General features: G+C 54.8%; 1 long non-coding RNA gene across 1 annotated transcript in view; it reads left to right on the top strand.

Moving 5' to 3' along the window:
- The window catches only part of LOC108405679 (uncharacterized), a 34,878-nt gene extending 23,382 nt beyond the window's left edge, over positions 1-11,496 (top strand). The window contains exon 4 of the long non-coding RNA XR_012132929.1: positions 8,810-11,496. This is a non-coding gene — a long non-coding RNA (uncharacterized lncRNA). The remainder of the gene's footprint in view (positions 1-8,809) is intronic.
- The last annotated feature ends 9,386 nt before the right edge of the window (positions 11,497-20,882 follow it).

Consider the following 20,882-nt stretch of genomic DNA (forward strand, 5'->3'; position numbering starts at 1 on the left):
TAAGTCCCGGAGCAAAAGCCGAGCTCTGCATGGAGGCTGCAGCCGTGCTGGGGCAGCTGGGGCCTCGGCAGGTCTGGGGCTGGTGGGCCTCTAACCCCTCCCAGTGCACCTGGCTCCTGGTCGCCTCTCTGCCCTGGACTGCCATTCTGTTATCTGTTACATTTTTTAGCTGACCTTGCAAATCTTTTTAGCCTTGGGTGGGCGGTAGAAGGAAGCGAATGGACCAGGGCTCAGGTTCTCCCCACCTTCCCACGGCCATTCCTTCCCCCACAGAGCAGGTGTTCTGGGGGAGGCTGAGTGTCCCTGTGCTTTGGAAGCCCAGGATGCAGGAAGTCCCTTAGTCCCGAGGCAGCGGGGGGACTGCGTGTGGTCTGCCCCCCAGTCAACCCAGCCAAGACGTGTAGCTCTAGGTAGGCAGCAGACCAAGGGGTCGCAGTCATTGGCAGCCCACGGACTGCAGCTCTGTGAAGACCGTGCCCTGCCAGCAGCTGACGCCCTGGTGACCCATGACGGCCGAGGGCGCAGGTATGGAGCCAAGTGCCTTGAACCCTCTGAGGCTCGGTTTCTTCATTTGTGGAGTAGAGATGGCAGCACCTCCCTCTGGGACTGTGGGAGTGGACAGGGGAAATCTCGGTGCAGGGCCTGGCCCTCCGGCAGTGCTTCTCTCACCTGACCTGCCCTCAGAACAGCTTGCAGAGCATCCCAGCTGTGAAGTAATGTTGGGCGGCTCCTGGGATCCAGGGCAGAGCATGGCGAGGAGAATGGTGGGGACGCTGGCATCAGAATGAGGGGGAAGAGCTGGCTCCCTGCACAGCTCAGACCCCCCTGAGGCACACAGTCCCCCTCCGGTGTGCAGACCCCTGGAGGGCATACGAGGCAGACCCGGTCCCTGTGCACAGCGTCCTGGGATGTACTTCCCTGCCCTTCCTCAGTCTCCCCATCTGGGCCGTCCCAGCATTCCTCGCCGAGGCTGGGATGTGAGTTCTTTAAAGTTCACTTTGGAAATGAGGGCATGAAGCCGCCTGGAACGTTGGGCTCCCGGCTTGCTGAGCTCTGCAGCTCTGTGGGACTGGCTGCTGCCGTCAAAAAGAACAGAGCCGTCATTCTGCAGGAGGCTTTAAATGATAATAGGGTTTTTGCTTCCCAGTAATTGGGAAGGTGCTAATCTAGTGACTCATGAGCTACATATAAAAAAAAACAACACCCTGGAAATGAAACTGCATCGTGTTTTCTGAGCACCTCATCTCCTTATTTCAGTGGGGAGTCAGAGCTGGGGTCCTCGCTGTATGGAGCGGGGCCTGGTTGTCCTGGCAACCTGCTGGAGAGGCCACACAGGTCCCCTCTAAGTAGTCCAGGGGGGCAGGAGCAGGGAGGGATGGTCACAAGCCCAGCCCCAGGCCGCTGGGAAGGGGAGCTGGCCTGTGAGCGGGTTGCACTTACACGGAGGCAGTCATTACCAAATTAGTGTCAGAATCTCCCAGGGTGGGTGAGTGTGAAGTGTGGTGCACGTGTGTGCATATGTGTGCTGAGTCTGTGTGTATGTGCACATGTGGGCTGACTGACCGTGTGGGCTTGGAGTGGGTGTGAGAAAGCGGGCGTGCCTGGAATACCGCTTCCCTCCTTTCGGCTCGGCCTCTCTCGCCGCTTCCTCCATCCGAGTTGTGTCCTTGAGCTCTGGAGACCTGCGCTGCCCTGGGTGGGGAACCCACACAGAGGGGTGAGCTGCATTTTGCTACCAGGGAGCAGGTGGGGTTTCAGTTGGGCCCCTTTGGAGAAATGCAGTCCCTTTGTCTCCTAAAGGGACAGACAACTGGACTCCAAGCCTGGAGGGTGCCTGGGGCTGCTCAGTCCTGGGACCCCCTCTCCTGGGGCTCAGGGGTGAGGCGTCTCTCCACACCCACCCTTGCATCCCCTGGGACCTCCTTCCGCTTCCCCTTTGCCAGGCACAGCCCCTTCCTGCTCTTGACTCCTGTCCTCTCCCTGGGGGATCTTGCTGCCCGAAGGGCCCACAACCTTGGTGTGTCCCTCGGGACCTCTGGGGCCCCGAAGGGCAGAGTGTCCTTCCAGTTTCCTGCAGGCCGCTCCCAGCCTGAGTCACAGCCGCACCCCCACCCTCCCCGGCTCTCCCCCTGCCTCCCACCCCTTTCATTAACTTCATTCAAGCTAATAATCCTGCCGGCAATTCCATTGTCTCCTCTTAATTCTAATTTCCTTTAGTCTCAAGGGGCAAATCAGCAGAGTGAGAGGGTGAAGTGGTGGCACGCCCCCGGGTAGTGAGGGTAGTGATGGGGAGCTTGAGCCAGTGGGTGATAGAAGCCCGCCTTCAGCAGCAGGGTGCCCCTTGCCCCCACCCCTTCCTCGGCCCTTCCCTCCTCCTCACTGAGCTCCAGCCAGACTGGAAGAGCGTCCAGGTCGGGAACCTGGGGTTGTCCCGCCTCCGCTCACGCCTTCCCCGAATCAGTCACTGAGTCACAGATTGACCCTCTGCGGCACCGAGGCCCTCCGCAGTGCTCCCCTCCCCACGGCCGCGGCCCGGGGCGCCCTGCCACCGGGCTCGCCCTCCCCTTCCCACGAGCTGCTGATCCTGCCCGCTGCGTCCTGCGTGGGCCCCTGGCCACCATCCGACACACCCTCCTGTCACCTGCTGAGCGCCCGCTGCCCCAGCCCCAGTTCCTCGGGCCTCCTTCCCTCCAGGACGTGTCCCCCGGCCCACAGGACGGGGCTGGGTGGGCTTCCGAGAGCTCCCGCAGCAGAGCGGGGGTCCCCGACACCCCATCGGTTCTGCTGATGACAGCGCCCCTGCTGGTGCGGCTTTCCCACGGGCCTGCTGTCCCGGAGAAGGAAGGCTTTGGGAATGGGGGGTGTGGAGGGGGTAGAGAGGAGGCAGAGGCCCCTGCCTCTGGCTGTGGGTTCTGAATTGGGAAATACCACGGGAGAGGGTGGGCTGTTTACTATTATTGGGCTTTTTTCCGCTGCTGATAAGGCTGGGTCAGAGTGACTGGGCCGCACTGGACACGCTCCCTCCTGCCTCCCTGCGGGGTAGAGCCCGCCCCACTCTCGGGGCAGTGCAGCCTCCGGGCAGGGCCCCGGCCTCATCACTGAGCCTGAGCCCCGGAGGGAGGGGGTGTCGGAACAGCACAGGCCACCCCAGACGCGGGCGGTCACACACCTGCTTGGCCCTTTTCCCAGCCTCAGCCATCAGTCCTGCTTCTCCCGAGGGCAGAAAGAGTGACAGAAAGTGGAGGGGACGCAGGGGTTTCTGCCCACTGTTAAAAGATGAACTGAGGCATATTAAACATTTTCAGTTCCTGTGAGCAAAACTCGATTGGAATGGGGTAGCGCCAAGCGGGAAATGGCTCGGCGCCTACGTCAGGAGCTGGGGCAACACCTCTAGAGAGAAGAGGCAGAGGGAAGCCGGGAAGTGTCTGGCCGGCGGCATCACCGAGGAATCCCAGCTGGCTGGCTGGGATGGGTCTCCTACGCGGGAGGCCTTAGAAGCTTGGCTGTGGTTGGCTTCTGCAGACGGCGGAGGCCCTGGAGCCACTTCACACCCGGCCTCTTGTTTAACTGACTGGACACCAGGACTTCCAAGCGCCCAGAAGTTTTCTATTATAGGCCGGCAGGAGCCTGGAGAGAGGTAAAGGATGTCTCTCCCTACACGAACCACCGCCGGTGTGCAGCCAGATCCCAGCGCACAGTCCAGAGCCTGGCACATTGCATGTGGTCAGTAAAAGGGTGTCAAGGGGAGGAAAGGTCTTCTATTTATTGGCCTCACCAAACCTCAGAGGTAGTACGGATTGTGATGATGAGGAAACTGAGTCCTAAGAGGCGAGGGGACTTACCCAAGGTCTCAGGCCGTCGGTGACCCCTGCTGTCTTCTCACTATAGGATCCCGTTTCCTGGCCCAGCTTCAGTGGGGGGCCGGGGTCGCTGGGTGGGCTGCCCACGGGGACCCACACAGAGGAGCTGGCGCTCCGGGGCGGTGGCAGCTCTGAAAGTTCGAGTTCTGCCATTTGATCCCCACTTCCTCTCTAGATTCCCTGTGGCCCGTGTTTCATCCTCATCCTTCCTCTGCTCTAACCCTGTTCTCTCTCAAAAGACGGCCGTCCAAGATCTCCTGGGACCAGGGGACGTGATTCGCCCCCAGAAGCTAACACATCCGCACGTCAGATCCTAGAATTCAGAGAGAAAAGGACGCTGTTGCCTTCTAGATACCAAAGTCCAGGCTCCCCGATAACACGCCAGAACTTGTCTCCAGACCCGCCCCATCCCCTCTGACCTGCCCTGTTGGGGCTGAACTCTGCCCTCCTATGTCCCCCTGCCTCTAATGTTGACATCAAACCCACCTTCACCGAGTCTCAGGGAAAGGAGCACACGGCCTCAGCTACCCTCTGCTAGTGCTCTGTCGGTTTTATGCTTTGAAACACATTTTTTTCTCCAGTAATTTTAACAATTCTTAGGTAGAGAAAGTTCTAGCCCTCCCTTTTACAGGGGACTAAACAGACTTCTTCAGTGCATAGACTTAGAAGCCACATAGAGGCTGAGCTGATGGCTTCAAGGAAAGGTTTCGGCTGACTCAACCTTTAAAAATCTTCTGTTTATATTCTATTCCCTTGCCTTATTTCCTTAACATCTCATCTCATCGCATAGCTGTTCTAGGAAGGCCCTTTTTAAAAGATCCTGTTTTTGGTTAAAAAACATGATCACGTGGAAACCTGCACACAGATGTTTACAGCAACTTTATTCAGAACTGCCAAAGCTTGGAAGCAGCAGAGAGGCCCTGCAGGAGGTGAGGGATGGATAAACTGTGGTCTGTCCAGACAGTGGAATATTCGGTGTTAAAAAGGAATGAGCTCACAAGATATGAAGGATCCTTTTAAATATCATATTGCTAAGTGAAAGGGGCCAACCTGAAAAGGCTGTGCAGTGCGTGATTCCAACTCTGCAACACTCTGGAAAAGGCAAAGCTACGGGGACAGTGGAAAGACGAGTGGTTGCCCGGGGCTGGGGCAGGGGAGGGGGGAATAGGGGAGCACAGGGGACTTTGAGGGAAGGAAACTACCCTGTGTGGCACTAACTGGTGGGCAGATGTCACCATACACTTGTACAAGCCCATGGAATGTGCAACACAGAGTGGACCCTGAGCCCCGGGCTTGGGGTGGTTATGGTGCATCAGTGTAGGTCACACGTGTCCCTCTCTGGTGGGGGATGTTGATCATGGGAAGACTATGTGGCTGAGGGTCAAGGAGTTTACAAGAAGTTTCTGTATCTTCCCCTCAGCTTTGCTGGGAAACTAAAGATAACTCTAAAAAATAAAGTTTTTGGTTCTTAGACACGCCTGCCAGTGAGAGGTGGCCCATAGGATGCAGAGGAAGTGATGCTGTGAGGTCTGGACTAGGGGGCAGGACGTCCTGCAGCTGAGGCTGGTTCTCTGGGAACATCCACCCTCTGCGGACACCCCGCTCGGAAGCCCAAACCAGACGGAGAAGCCCATGGAGGCATGGGGGCCATAACCCTGGCTGAGCACGGCCTTCGGTCATCTCAGCCCTGGTGCCAGGCCTGGGGGTGAAGGAGCCTCAGGACCACTCTGCCCCAGCTGTTGGGATGTCACAGAGCAGAGGGAGGCCATTCCTGCATCCCCTGTCCGAACCTGAGCATCGAGTGCTTTGTTTTCTGCCACTTACGGTTGGAGTGGGTTGTTATGCAGCGACAGGTAACTGGGACATTGTGCCCCATCAAAACGTTAGGGGACCTCACTTTCTCAGATTCCCAATACTCTGTTTCTAATCGCTGGCAGACAGGCAGGATGTGGGTTTCTGGGGGGCCGGCCCGCAGTGGTCCGCGGGATCGATCGCCGGGCCTGGATGTGACGGCCAGGCCGCGTTCCCTTCCCTTCCTGCCAGTCACTTGGCTGAAAGGGGAAGTCAATGGGGCCGTTAAATTGTTAATCACCCATACGCCCTCCCTGCCTCCTCCCGCCTACAGAGGCTGCTCATGGGTCTCAGCCAGGAGGCCTGTGGGGAGGGCTCTGGCCCTGAGACCTATACCTGCATCTGAGCCGCCCTTGGGGGCTGTTAGTGGTTATTTACAAAATGACTATTGACCGCAGGAGATGATAATTGCAAGTGACAAATGCCTGCAAACGCCAGCTCTGTCTGGCCAGGCAGGGGCTCTGGGTGGTGGGTGTGGGGCATCAGGGCGCGGGGAGGGGTGGCAGGTGGCAGTCCGGGACTGGTGTGGGGAGGCCCAGAGGGGCATGTGCGAGAGAGTGAGTGTGTCAGTCTGGGGAGGGTCTGTCGGACCCGTCGGCTACCCCACCTTTGCCAAGCCCTGTGTCACCAGAGGGGACCATGGGGTGCAGGCAGGTCAGGGCTGCTGATGCTTTGAAAACACCCTTTCTTCCCACCGGGCCTCGGGGTGACAGCGCTTCCTTCCCAGTCCCAATGCCTCCAGAAGCTGAGCAAGATGAGAATGAATGGCCAGGGCTGAGCGAGAGGAGGGCAAACACGGACGGACCTGACCGGCAGGAAGGGGGCCTGCTCACCGATCAGGCTGTGGCTATGCAGTACGTTTTCAAAATAAAATGTTTTCATACAAATGGTAACGTGTCGCAAAGCTGTCCTGCCCCGGGCTCCCCACCCCCACTTCACAGTGTACCTTGTGAGCTGTTCTGTGTGGGCACATAGAGGGGCCCCTTATTCTTTAATGACTCTGTGTGGCATTTCCTGCTCTGGATGCACCATAATTGATTCAGCCAACTTCTTGCTCATGGGTGCTTCCCCCTTCCTGCTCCTCAGACTTTAAAGTGCATGTGACCCCCCGGGGGTCTTGCTGAAATGCAGGCTCTGGTTCAGTAGTAGGTTGAGGGAGGGACCTGAGGTGCTGCAGTTTTGACCAGCTCTGATAAATAGCTCTGTAGGTGCCTTTCATGTGCAGGTGTGTCTGTGCAGGACATACTTGTAGAAATGGGATTTCTGGGCCAGTACATGTATGTGGCCTGGTAATCTGATAGATTCCGCAAATTGCCCTTCATAGAATGCCCACGCTGTTGGCACTGACACGAGAGCCTGTGTCCTCACTCCCTTGTGACTGTTGAAAGAAGTCTTTCCACTTCTCCTTAATGTTTTTAGTTTCTACATTGTGAACTTAGCCGTTGTATTATTGGCATTTTATTTGGGGCTGCTGGACCTTCACGGTGAATTCTACCCCTCATATAGGGCTCCCTTGTCGCCCTGCACCCCAACGTCAAGCCCTCATTTGTCGGATGTACTTGTGCTCCATCCTCTTCTTTATATTCCTGTGTGTTTTCATTTAAGAGTTTTCAAACGTGAAGTTAATTTGCCAGTCGGTTCATTTGCATATGCATAAAGTCATACCTTACATAAAATCTTAATTTAGAAAAGTAGTTTCCTCCACCCTCATTATTTCATGAAAGCGTTTTGTTCAAACTTTTCGTGTGCATTTTCAAGATTATGGTTTTCTTCTCCATCATTAGAGGCAAAGTTCTGAGTCATTTATCCCAATTATCCAGAGCGTATTATCGCCACCTTCTGAAGGCTGAGATGCCACCACTTGGGTATCCGTGTGTACTAATGTCACTGCACAGGCTATCCCGAGCTATGAATATTTGTTCCTTAACGTTCAGTGTTTTGATCCGATTGTCCTGTTGGTGTCTTTTTATGAGACTGTCCATTGAGATACTTATGGTGTGACTTTCCCCCTTTTACTTAATTTATGCTTTTTATGAGTAACACATCGGGATAGAAATGCATAGATACAAATGGCAAACATTATATGAGGCTTCTATTTCAACATATAAAAAAATTCCCCAGTTTTTTCTATCCAAACCACTTTGAGTTCTTTTAGCTTCACTGCCATTTTCTCTGAATTTCTAAATAACACACTCATGCTGCTATTTTTAACATTCTAATGCTGTAGATACTGTATTGACTTCCTAGATGGAACATGTGGATTTCTTTCACTCTGGTCTCACCCACTTCCCCTCTCACTTCTCCTAATACAGTTACCTTACAACTTTTTGGGCTAAACAAATATTCAATTTATGCTGTTGTGATTCTGTGCATATCATCTGAGCGGAGCCATGGGGTGAATCACAGCTGCGTGGCCTTTCCAGGACAATTTCCTGTTTGTTCCCACATTTCCTATTGACTTTCTCTTCCTTTTGAGTAGCTTTCCCTGTATTTATCTTTAATTTATCCCCTCACTCTGACAGAGCACAGCTCCTGTCTCAGATGTTCAAAACTCCAGTCACACACACTGAGAAGTGACTGGTGGCCACCACAGGGAAGGGGTGGGGTTGGTGGGGAGGGTGAGGGGGATAAAGGGGCATAAAATTCTCAATCATAATGTAGGCTGGCTGTGGGGAGGGTAGTGCAGCGTGGACAATACAGCCAATGATTCTGTAACATCTTCCGATGTGGACAGATAGTCACTGCACTAGTGGGGGTGAGGGTTTAATAATGTGGGGAGCTGCTGAAGCAGTATGTTGTATACTTGAAACTGATGTAAGATTGTGTATCAGTGATACTTCAGTAAAATAAGAAAAAGCTCCAGTGAGACCCCCCCTCCTACAGCCTCTTGCTCCAAGGCATTTTGGCCGCCGCCTTCCCCTGCCACCAGCTGTCATTCGGGGACCCCCTCCCCGCCCTGGAACCCACTCTGTGCCCTCCTGCCTTCCACCTTCCTCTGTTCGCTCTCATTTTGGGGGAGCCATCTCTGAACAGTTTTCAGAGAAAAGGTACATGGAGGATCTTCGTCTCTGAAAATTGTTCTTTTTCTCCCTCCATAGATGATAGTCTGGCTGGGCATGGCGTCCTGCACCGATGCGATTTTCTCTGAGAATCTGAAGACCCCTGGTCTCCTAGCTTCCAGTGTCATTGAGAAATTGTTCTGCTACTGGGTCTGCTGGCTGTGAAGCCAGCCTCCGCATCCTGTGTCCTCCGTGCACCCCCTGGAAGACTCTAGGCCCCCTCTGTGCACCCGGTCCTCTGAGGTTTCATGGTCACGTACTTAGGCCCCTAGCTCTGTGCTGGGCTCTAGATGATGGACCTTCAGTGTGGAAACAGGCCCTTCAGGTCTAGGACAGTAACTGGCACAATATCTTATTTTTGCACAGCTGCCCTCCTTCTGTTCTCTCTTCTGTTTTCCCAAAACTTGTATTGTTCTTGGACATGTGACCTCCAGGACAAATGCTCTAGTTTCTCTCTTTCCTATTCTTAATCTCTTTACCTTTTTATTATCTGTCCTAAGAGATGTTTTTATCATCATCTTCCAACCTTTCTATTGATTTTAAATTCACGCTATTATACATATTTTTTGTTTCCTGCATCTCCTCCCAGAACACTTCTTTTTTTGGCACCCTGTTCTGATTTCCATGGATACAATCGCTTCTTTTTATCTCTCTGAGGATAGTAACGATAGTATTTGGGAGCTTTTGCCTGCTCCCTGCCTCTGTTCACTTTCCTTTAGGTTGTGTTTTGCTTGGTGTGCGTGTTTCGCGTTGGAGGCTTTCTTAAATCTGTTGACCTTTGGCCTGGTGTTAGAGTGAAGCGTCACCCTGGAGACTGGGAGCTCTGCCACGCGGGCCAGGCTTTCCCCGTAGTAGGTTTCCCTGGGGAATCGCAGGGCCAGGAGCCACGCTGATCACTTGGGACCCCCACCCCTCTGCTGTGACGTATCTTTCCTCCTGGCCAGTGTCTGCAGTGAGGGGACTGCCTGCCCCCCGCCCTGGGTGGTGGGGTGGGGAGAAGTACACCTAGACGCCTGCTTCTGGGAGCAGGTGGGAAGGAGGGCCAGGGAGAGGGGGCCTCACCAGGAACTCGTCACCTGCAGTCAGGCCCTGTTTACAGTCTGGTGCGCCCACTTTCAGGTCTCCCCGGGTCTCCCTCTGCAGTACCTGAACCTCCTTTCTACCTGGCTACGGCGGGGGTGGGCTCCCTGCTGCCTGCCGTCCGCCCTTCTCATCCACTCCGGGCCAACCCTGTAGTTCGCTGCCCTGAGGGCCCTCGGTGCCTCCTCCTGAGCCCCTGGATGCCGGGCGCCGAGGCCCGTGTTTCTGCCCCCTCCTCCCGGCGCCCTCCGTGCTGCCCTTCGGCCTTGCTCTTTTCCGTCTGCTCAATTTCTCTGGGCTCCCCTGCTCTTTGCTGTGGCTTCGGGCCTCCCTCGTCCCTTTATTGCTGCCTGTGTGGTTACATCAGGGAAGAAGGAGAGGCACATATGTCTGTAAGTCCACGCTTGGCTGGACCCCGTCTGTCGTCTCATTTCCACCCTTTCTGAATCATTTTAAGTGTTTGAATGCTCTCCTTAAATAACAAGCCAGATCTTAACTCTCTTTGGCTTAAAATCAAGGCTCAGGAGGTCTTCCCTCAGAGGCCTAGCCTGGCCTGGAGCCCCGCGTGACCTGCCTCCTGCCTCGCCTCCCCCGGGACACGCCCCCTTCCCTGACTTGTTCCCGCCCTGCTGGGCCTCGAACATGCTGTTCCTCTGCCTGAATGCTGTTCCCTTGTCTGCCCTTCACCTGATTTCTTTCATCCTTCCATGCTCATCTCTAACCTTTCTCCAGGCCAGGCCAGGTTCACCAGTACCTTCTCCAGTAGGCCCCTGACTGTAATTTTAAACATCCACGGGGTCTCTGGGTGTCGTGTCCTTCACTTAGGTGTTTGCTCTTGGCTTTAATGACGAGTTTAGCTCAGAGGCAGAGCTGGGTCTGTGAGGCCAGGAAGTGCATGTGTCTTTTTTAGTATTGTGTCCCCACAGCTTAGCACAGGAAGGGTGCTCAGAGAGCAGCTACTAGAGGAGTGAAGGAATGAATGGATGGATGGGTGTGCATGTGGACCTGAGAGGGTGCCTGGCCCGGGGTCTGCTTGCCATGGCTGAAGACACCGAGGCTCACCGACACGCCGGGAAGGCACACATTTTCCCTATGTAACGCTGAGGACAGTCTTCTGAGGAGGCCTCTGTCAGGCCCGGTGCACTGCCTGGGGGAAGAAATTGGGGCTCAGAGAGTCCAGGCTTGCCTGACATCACACAGCCAAGTCAAGAGTGGGGGCAGAGCTCAGGCTTTCTGTTTCCAAAGCCACTTTGTGCTGCCTTGGGTGGTCACATTCACGTCGCATGAGATGGGAGAGGCCAGGAGAGCGGAGTCAGTGTGCGGGCTGGCTTTGGCTGTGGTAACAGCCCTGAACCTCATGGCCTGCAGGTCACATGTCACGGACGGCTCTGCAGGTGGCCTGGGGCTCTGGGGGCCCCCTGCACTTGGCTCTGGGCTGAGGGCCAAGTTCACATCTGTTCTGTAGGTTTTTCATTCCAGGGTGAGGCTGAAGGCACCTCCACGCTCCAGGGCATTCTGTGGTCCTGCGGCAGAGCAGAGCCCAAGAGGGCTGCTATCAATGCGCAGCCTTCCGGAAGCGTTGGACCCTTACGACGCATCCATTCACACTCCATGGGCCAGAGTGTACCACGTGGCCAAGCTCAGTATCCGGGCGTGGGAGTCTAGGGGGTGGGTGGGGCGGGGGCTTTAGAGGGTGGATGGGGCTGGCCAGTGATACAGTCTAGCATAGAGGGAGGCGGAGCGACCTCCACGGATATGACCACGTTGGGACCCGTTTTCTGGGACCTTGCCAGCCTCACTGGGCTGCCTCCAAGAAGATGCTTTGCTGCTGTCCGCAAGTCTAAATGCATGCTTGTTGTTACGGGTCCCCAGACTCACTGGCAAGGGGACCCTGAGTCCTCCAGTGGGTATCAGTTTTGGTTGATCTGCTGCCCATTCACTTGTTAAGTACTTTAAGCACCACCCCTGGGTATATGTAAACGCAAGTTACATATTTAACCCTTTCCTGAGCTGCCACCTCACCCCTTCTCTAGGACGGCTCAGTAGCCAGGATCTGCCACACACAGTGAGCCCCCCAGAGGGAGAACGTGCTAAAATAAAAGCAATGTATCTCAAACGCCAAGAAGAGCTTCCTGTCTGGTTACTGATTAAAAAGGGCAGTTCCTTTATTAATTAAGTGAACAAACAATTTTAGATACCTTGAACTGCTGGGCCCTCTGTGGGCACCTGGGGGAGTGCTGCGCTGGCTTCCTGCAGCAAGGTGTGAAAGCCGGACAGGCACTCGGAGGCCCGCGGACCAGCCCTTTCAGACAGAGGGTGAGCCGCCCGTGCTGAGTGGGGTGGCAGAGCTGGGTCTGGGCTCCTGCTTAAACGCTGTTCGCCATCTTAGAGAACACAGGTCAGTCTTGAGAGGGCCCCTGGGTAGTGAGAGGCCAGCTGGGTGCTGCTCTGGAGGCGGCATTATTGGTCCTCGTCATGCGTGTGGGAGCTGGGCCTCCCTGAGGCTGAGGCAGCCTGGACTCCAGGCCCCTGTGCGGAGGCTGGACCCGCTGCCAGCCCCATGGACAGAGGGGAGCCCAGGGGGCCTGGGATGGGGAGGGCGGACAGCGCCTTACAGCCGATTTCATCATGCCAGCACCCGTGTGGGAGCGCCCGCTCCCTCTCCGCTTAATCCAAACCGTATTGAAAACAATCCTCTCTGGAGGCCTCTGTTGAATAATAAGTGGTTTATGCCGGTTCAAGTGGGGGACTTGTTCGCCTTTCATTCATTCCTCTTCATCCTTATCCCTCTTCCCCTCCCCCAGCACCTGCCGATGACAAAAGGGAAAGAAGAGCAAGGGGCTGACACATGCTAAAATGAATGACTGAAATAAGGATTTAGGTTTTGGAGAGCTCCTTGCCCGGGTCTCTCCATGACCCTCTCAGCCCCCCAAGCCTGCCTGGAGTTCCCTGGGAGGAGGAGGGTTTGCAGGCATGGACAGTGGTCCCTGGGGTGAGGCTCAGAGTCAGTGCCCCCTTGGGCCCCCGTTTCTTAGTTGCACCACAGGAATCTGGATCTGTCCTCCCAGGGCAGAAGCGGGGACCAGGAGAGGCCAGGGCAGGGGGAGCCCTCCGCAAACCACTAAGCTGGGAACCCGCCTTGGGGGAGAGGTTCATGATCGCCGCTACGCCCTGCTCCTCTGGAGATGGGGGTGCAGGGGGCAGCGAGGAGGCCCCTCCTTCTCTGCACCTGGTGGTGGGGTAATGTGGGGTTCTGGGGACAGACTGGAGGGGAGCAGGACCCCAGGCCCTACGCCCTGCAGGAGCGCTGCTTGGTGACAAGTGCATCGGAGAGCCTAGTGGCTTCGTGGGAACAGAGCCCTGAGCCCCTGTCTGCACCTCACCAGCCAGAGCACATTGGTAAAACCCCTGTGTGGAGCCACTTCCTTGGCGGGACCCTAGGTTAGGCCTTGTCCCTGGGACAGGAATGCAAACAGCAGTACAAACATCTGGGGCTGGGCACAGAGGCAGCAAGGCCGCCTCCTCCATGTGCGGTGCCAGGAGGGCACATCACTGCTTCTGCTCAGCCACGCTGGCCTGGTCTCAGAGCCGCCTGCCTCCGGATGCCCTTCCTCAGAGGGAACTCCAGGCATGTCCTCTCCCACCCCCACCCCGGGAAATGGGCCCTTCCTCTCTGGCCACTTTCCTCTGCTCTGGACATGAGGAGAAAACTGGGAGACTGACCATGTGGCCTTCCTCAGCTTCTCGGACCCCTGCCACTCCCCTCAGTGTCACCCAGGTTTTCAGTTCTGGGTGAGGGGGTGAACCGGAGTGGTGGCCAGCCCACCCTGGGGCCCAGCCCACAGCACCTCCGGACTCCTGCTGTCAGCTTTCCAACCAGGCTGAGCGCTTCTGGGTCCAGGCTTGGGAGATAAACTCAGTGACTCTGGAATAGAAACACCATATTCAAGTGCGTTAAACTCCAGCCTTGACATTTTTTTTTATTAAGGTATATTTGACATACACTCTTATGAAGGTTTCACATGAAAAAACAATGTAGTTACTACATTTACCCATATTATCAGGACCCCACTCATACCCCAATGCAGTCACTGTCCATCAGTGCAGCAAGATGCCAGAGATCCCCTATGTCCCTTCTCTGGGCTACACTGTCCTCCATGTGACTCCCCACTTACCATGTGTACTAAACATAATACCCCTCAGTCCCCTTCTCCCTCCCTCCCCCCTGCCCTCCCACACCCCTCCCCTTTGGTAACCACTAGTTCATTCTTGGAGTCTCTGAGTCTGCTGCCATTTTGTTCCTTCAGTGTTTCTTGCCTTGACATTTAATTAGCATCTTTTCCAGCTCCCACACTTGAAGCGTGCCTGCTATTTCTTTTCTTTTACTCACAATACACTGTAAGGCAGGAGCATTCTCTTGAGCTCCCGAACCTCTCACCAGAAGTCAATCACTTTGGAAGCGTGACGAGCACCTCTGCAGGCCTGCCTCGGGTTCTGGCTCAGGAAGCGAGGCGCTTTCCCTGAGGCCACGAGAGCGCAGTGGTGAGAGCGGGTGCCCCGCTTGTAGCCTGCCCTCCCTCCTGCATGACTGTGGAATCGTCACTCCGCCAAGTGAGCGTGTGTGTCCATGAACCCCTAGGCCGTTTGCCTCTGAAGACAGCCGGGAGGGAGCCCAGGGGAGCCGCCGGTGGTACTGCCTTGGGAGGGAGGGTGGCAGCCGGCCTACCCGGCCGTGCTGGGAGCCGACTGTGCAGTGGACAGTGGGGCCGTGGTTGGAGGGACGGCCCCCCCCAACACACAAACTCTCCCATGATAGCAGATGCGGTGTTGACAGGTGCCGTGAAGGAGGGTGTGCAGCCAGGCTGGGACCAGTGTTGGGGGGGCCAGAGGGGTTCCTTGTACGTGGGGACCACGATGCTGGGTAGGATGAGGCATGGGTAGAAGGTTCCAGGCAGAGGAAACTCTCTGCACTAATGCCCTGGGGTGGGAGGGACCTTGGGAGCCTCTGAGCAGTGGCACAACGGGTTTCTCACACCCACCTTGCTCTCCTACCTGCGGTCCCTGGCTTGGCTCAGGCCTGGACGCAGCTTAGCCTCTTGTCAGGCGTCTCGGCTCCTTTCCTCAGTCCCTTCCAATTTACTAACTGTACGAGTTGTCAGCAGGTTAATCTGGAAATATAGTTCAGATCATAATCCCCACTTATCTGGAAGCACCCAGTGTCTCCCAGTGGCCCACTGAGATAAGGCCTTGTGCCCTACGGCCCCATGGCTCCGCCTACCATCATGTTCCTGCTTGTGGCCTCACTTCGGCCCCACGGGGCCACTGACCCCCCTGCCCAGCACCCGTGCTCTGCCTGCCGCTGGCGCCTTGAGTTTCCCCTGAGGCCTGCAAACATCCTACCTGTGTACCCCAGTGCTGCCCCTCCAGGAAGCCTGCTGACCCAGCACCCCAACTCATCAGCCACGCACCCCCTGTGCAGCTGTTAGAGCCCATGTGCGCGGCTGCTGGGCTGGGAGCCAGAGGGCCCGGATTGGCTCGGGATCTAGCAGGCGGCCAGGGCAGGCCCTTCCTGGGGGCCTGGCAGTGGGGGGGCCGGTGCATGAAATTTGCCTTTGCCTCCTGCAGCACAAGTCCTGGGGATCCCTGCTCCTCCCATCCTGACCTGCCTCTCCAGCCCCTTGAGGGGGTCTAGGAGGGCTCCTACTCCCTGGAGGGCCTAGTGTCCAGCTTGCTGCAATGTTTACCTCTTTCTGCTGAGACTGCCTAAAAGGCAGGGTCGTATGTGCAGTTACAGGAAGGCCATGGGCTTGGAGTTCAGGTCGACCAGGGTTCAAACCTGACTCTGCTGTCTGTTGCCTATTCTTACCAACATTCTTTAACCTTTCTGAGGGTCTATTTCCATGGAAACAACAAGACCTCCCTTTTAGGTGTGCTGTGAAGGTTGAGTGAGATAAACAAGATCACGTGCTGGGGCGTAGTAGTTACTTGGTCGAGGGCCTGCTGAGAGAGGAGGGGACTCGCCCCTCTGGGGTGAACCTTGGTCTGAGTCTTTTCATCGCACTGGAGTAGCGGTTTTGGACTCTAAGAGACAGAGTCCTGGTGTCCGCAGGCACCCCCAGACCTCCCCTCCCCTCCGAGGCAGGGCAGCCGCGGTCAGGCGTTGCTCACGCCCACTCTGCTGGGGCTCTGTCTGCATCGGCTCCGACCCGTTTCTGGATCCTCAGCTTGGGTAGCTCACCTCTGAAGGGGCACCACAGGCCCTCCGTAGACTCACCTGGGGGAGAAGAAGCCCTCTGCCCTCTAATTATGCACCTGGGCAGAACTCTGCTAACATCCCTTACTAAGGTGTGTGAACTTTCTGAGAAAAGTCCCTTTTTGTCCGGAAGCTATGTGTGCTATTTGATGTTCTGGAGTCACACAGGCCTGTGTGCAAATTCTGACCCTTCGGTTTATCAAGTGTGAACCCCTGGGTAAGTCACTTAATCGCTAGGTCTTAGTTGTCTCTTCAATAAAATTGGAATAGAGTTGTTAAACGCAAAAACGTGTTTGAAACACTTGAGGCGTTGCCCAACCCACTGAAATACCCATTTATTCACGCAGCATATTTTTGGGGAGCCTGCTGCCTATTGAGTGGTTCTAGGTCCCGGGACCATGGACAATGATTGCTGCCCTTTGGAGCTTCCATTCTGGTGGGAGTGGGAGACAGACTATAGGCATTAGCAGGGGAAGGGGCGCTGGGATGCTGGTAGGGTGGGGGCTGCAGTTTAAATGGAATGGTCAAGGCATGTCTCAAGGAGAAGGTGACATTTAAGCAAAGACATGAAGGGGCCGAAGGCGCAGGCCCGGTGCCCACAGGGGCAGGGCGTCCCAGGCAGTCCCTGAGGCAGGGGTGCACCTTGTGCATCTGAGGGGCGACCAGGAGTCTGTAGGCTGGAGAGAACGAGGCAAAGGTGGAGAAGTAGGAGGTCAGGGGACAGCAGGGAACAGGAGGAGGGCGCCCACTGGGTGGGGGCTCTGCAGGCCTGTAAGGGTTTGGGGTTTTCTCTGAGAGGGACAGAGTTGTTTGGAGGGCCTCGAGCAGAAGGGTGATGATTACTGATTATATTTTAAGGGGACAACTCCATGTGCTCTGCCAAGAATATCCCATCAGAGTAGAGGAAACAGGGGCGCGCTGGGTGGAAGCGTTGGCCATGATCCAGGGGGAGATGTGGGGCGTGGCCGGGGTGCTGGAATGGGGCTGGAGAGGGGCAGCTGGATCCTGGGAATATTCTGAAGCTAGAATTTGCAGGACTTCTCAACAGGTTGGACGTGGGGAGTGAGAGAGAGAGGGAGGTTCAGGGTGACAACAGATTTTTTACCTCAACAGTTGGAAGACTATGTGGCAGACTGCAGACCCAGAGCAGGTCTGAGGGGTGCAGTCAGGAGTTCTGTTTGGGACGTGTCACCTCTGAGAGTGAGAGGCCTGTTGGACACCCGGCGGAGATGTTAGAGGGCGGCTGGCCGTGTGAGTCCAGAGCTCAGAAGAGGAAGCTGCTGGAGACATAAATATGGGGGTCACAGCGCAGAGACGGGACTTCAGCTGGGAGGGCACGAGAGATGCCGGGAGAGTCCGTGTGGACAGAAGAGAGGGGGGACCGGGGGCAGCGCCCCAGACTCTGCAGTCAGGGCTCAGGTAAGTGTTAGATACTCAAGTAACAAACTTCGAAATGTTTTATTCTCTCAGTATCAGCTCCCTCTTTGTTTTCCTGAATGAATGCCATGACCCTTTTTCTTTTCAAATCATCTATCTATCTATCTATCTATCTATCTATCTATCTATCTATCTATCTGTCTGTGTGTCTGTCTCTGTCTGTCTATCTATCTATCTATCTATCTATCTATCTATCTATCTATCTATCTATCTATCTGTCTGTCTGTCTATCTGTCTACCTACCTACCTACCTACCTACCTACCTATCAGCTATCTGTCTCCATCCATTATCTATCATCGTCTATCAGGTATCTCTGAATCTTCTTTCAGTTGCATTCTTCGCTTTGCATCCTAAGACTGCCTTGTGTTAAAAATGTAGACTTGGATCCCTTTTCAAATACACATTTCAGCTTCCCTGTCAAACTGGAGGCACCAGCCTATGTACCAGTAAACTTTAGGACTTCGCCTCCTTGGAGTGCAGGACCTGGCTTCCCCGCTGAGCCCAGCACGATCCCTGGAGGCTGCGCCTGCGGGGAATCTCACGAGGCCCTTGTGGGTAAAAGGGGACTCGTGCCACTGAGCCCTTCAGAGCTGAAGCTTAGCCTCTGGCTGCAAGTTGGTGGTCAGTCCCGCGCATTTCTTTCTGTGTGCAGATCTTGGGTAAATGCCAAGAAGCAAAACAAACACACACAAAGGCACAACGACAGGAACACATTCAGGATTCTGAGTCTGAGACCTTCTTTCCACAGAGGTGAGTGAGGGCAGCGGGCTGTGGGGACCCCCCCAGACCCAGGGCTCCCCTTACCGCGGAGCTCTCTCCCTGCATCTCCCTGGGCACTGCCAGGAGAGATGGCATCTGATTCCTTTGTATGCAAAACCCTTGTAATTTGGGTAAAATGTAATACACATTTTATGTTCTGTCAAAAGGGACATGTTTCTCTGAAAGGACTGTGGTCTTTATCAGAGACTGGACTGTCTAGAGGTGCTGTGGCTTTTAGAGTTTAATGAGTACATTCGAATGTCGGATGCAAATTAGACACAATATTAACTCTAGCTTCAAAGAACAACAGTGAAGGAGACAGTGAAATAACCATGAAGCTTCCCTCGGACTCTGCAAGCCTGTTGCTGGCATGCAGACATAAGCTGGTAGCTTTCCCATGGCTTCTGCCAAGCCACGTGCAAGTAAAAACGTTGTGGTGTGAAGAGACAGGAGCTCGTTCCCAGGCAGACCTGGGGTGGGCCACCAGAATTTACCTACCCGAGAGCTTACCTGCTGTCGGCCATGCCCACCACCCTCTGGCTGGGCCAGACAGGGAGGGCAGTACCAGTGTGAATTCCAGTGCAGCCGCTCAGCTCCCACCTGCCTGCAATAATCCCACGGATCAGACTGCACTCAAACCTTCTCCAGAGGCACCGAATCTATTAGCAGGAGAGAGAATATTTCCATACCTGTCCCTCTAATCACCATCCTCCTGCAAGGGGATTAATTCAAATGCACATGCAAATACATTAGTTACAAACGCAGCATCCCTCTTCACATGCAAATGCAATCAATAGATACCAAGATGATTTGCATAATGGTGAAAGAAAAAGGAATTCTTTATAATGTGGCTTTTGGGGTGATAACTTAAAAACTGCATGTGTGTGCATCATATATGATCTAAGTCTGTTTGGCACAGAGGGTTCTCTGTTATGCTCGTCAGCAAACAATTGCTCTAAGAGTCAGGTGCTTCCCCCAAGAAGCCCTCTTGTTCGGTACCACCCCATATTCTTTGCTCCTTTCTTCCTCTCCCTCAGTACACAGGCCCCATATCAGCCCCTGGAAGGGCCTTCTGAGGCCATCTATGCCACCCCTCACTGCTCAGACAGGCAGCTGAGACCCAGAGCAGAGAGAGGAATTGTCCAAGGTGACACGGATATCAGCGGCTAGGCTGTACCAGAATCAGAGCAGCCCAGAGACGCAGCAAGCTGGCCAGTCAGAGTTGTGTCCTACCCCTGGGCCATCACAGCTTCACTATGTCACTTGGCCTCAAGGTGCTGTGACTCTCTTGAGAAAACACTTGATATTAAACAACTCACAGAACAAAACTCAATTGCAGTTTGCCAGGTGAGGGCTGGAGAGTTCCAGAACCTCTTGGCACAGCCCTAAGGGACTATCAGAGACTGCTAAGATCATTTGCTTAAAATAACTCTTTTTACATCAGAAAAAAAAAAATGTTAGGGTTTTCTCTTCACACAATTGAAACTGTGTGCAAGTGTACATATTAACTGAGAAGATAAAACATAGCAGAAAGGGCCATGAAACCAACAGTGTGTGTGGATTTCAGAAAATGCTTGTATACGAGATAACATATTTTCAGCTCATAGGCAATGCCGTGGGCCTTGTGCCTGTGGCTCAGAGATCTTCTGCCTTGGAGTCGATGGCGCCTGGAATGGGACGTGCTGTCCAGTCTCCTCAGGAGGCTGAGACAGGTGGTAACCCCCCAAGACTGTCTTTCTTCCAGTCGTCCAGAAACAAACTTCCTATAGGTGAGTCTGGAGAGAGATGGGGGGAGGGCGTATTTCCAAAACATCAAGTCCCTTCTCAGGGGGATGTGGAGTTTGGCCCTAGAGCACAAGGCAAGAGGCTAATAATAATTATTATTATTATACGTTACCACTTATGAAGTAGCTACCACATGGTACAAACTATGCAAGAAGATCCGCCCAATGCAGGTGCAACTACGGATGCAGTTATAGACCCATCTGCTCCCCGACCCCCGTATAAAACCCGGGGCTTCACATTCACCAGGCTCTGCACCGAGTCACGTTTTCACAAATTCTGGCAGCCAGAAGTAACTAGGAATTCCAGTCTTTCCCAGCATCTCTCAAAGAGAATGAAGATGATGGAATTCAATCAACACAATAAAATCCATCGAAGTTCCCCTTCCTTCCCAGTCTCCGGCATCTGCAGCCTCCTCCGGAAGCCCTCTCAGGGCCAGCGCTCCAGAACGCTGCCGACTCTCAGCTTCGGTGTTGGCCGTGGCTTGTCCCTCCCTGGCCTCGTCTCTGCCTGAGCTCCTCACTAGACAGATAGGTGTGTCCTCTCCTGCGCTCTCATCTCTCTTTTGCTTGCCAATTATGCAGATTCTCCACTCAAGGACAGTCCTGGGGCTGACCTGGCCGGCACAAACCTGTCCTGTCTTCTCCCTCCATGGTGCTGTCTCCATCTTTCTGCTTCCTGACTGCACTGTGAGAAGCCCGCTAGTGGGTGGGGGGCAGCTATAGGACTCCCCTGCAAGATCAGGGTTAAGGGCTGAGCAAAATTCTCCAAATCTGGATGGGGCAGGGTGGGAGGTAAGG

Source organism: Manis javanica, chromosome 6, assembly GCF_040802235.1.
Source record: "Manis javanica isolate MJ-LG chromosome 6, MJ_LKY, whole genome shotgun sequence".
NCBI lineage: Eukaryota > Metazoa > Chordata > Mammalia > Pholidota > Manidae > Manis > Manis javanica.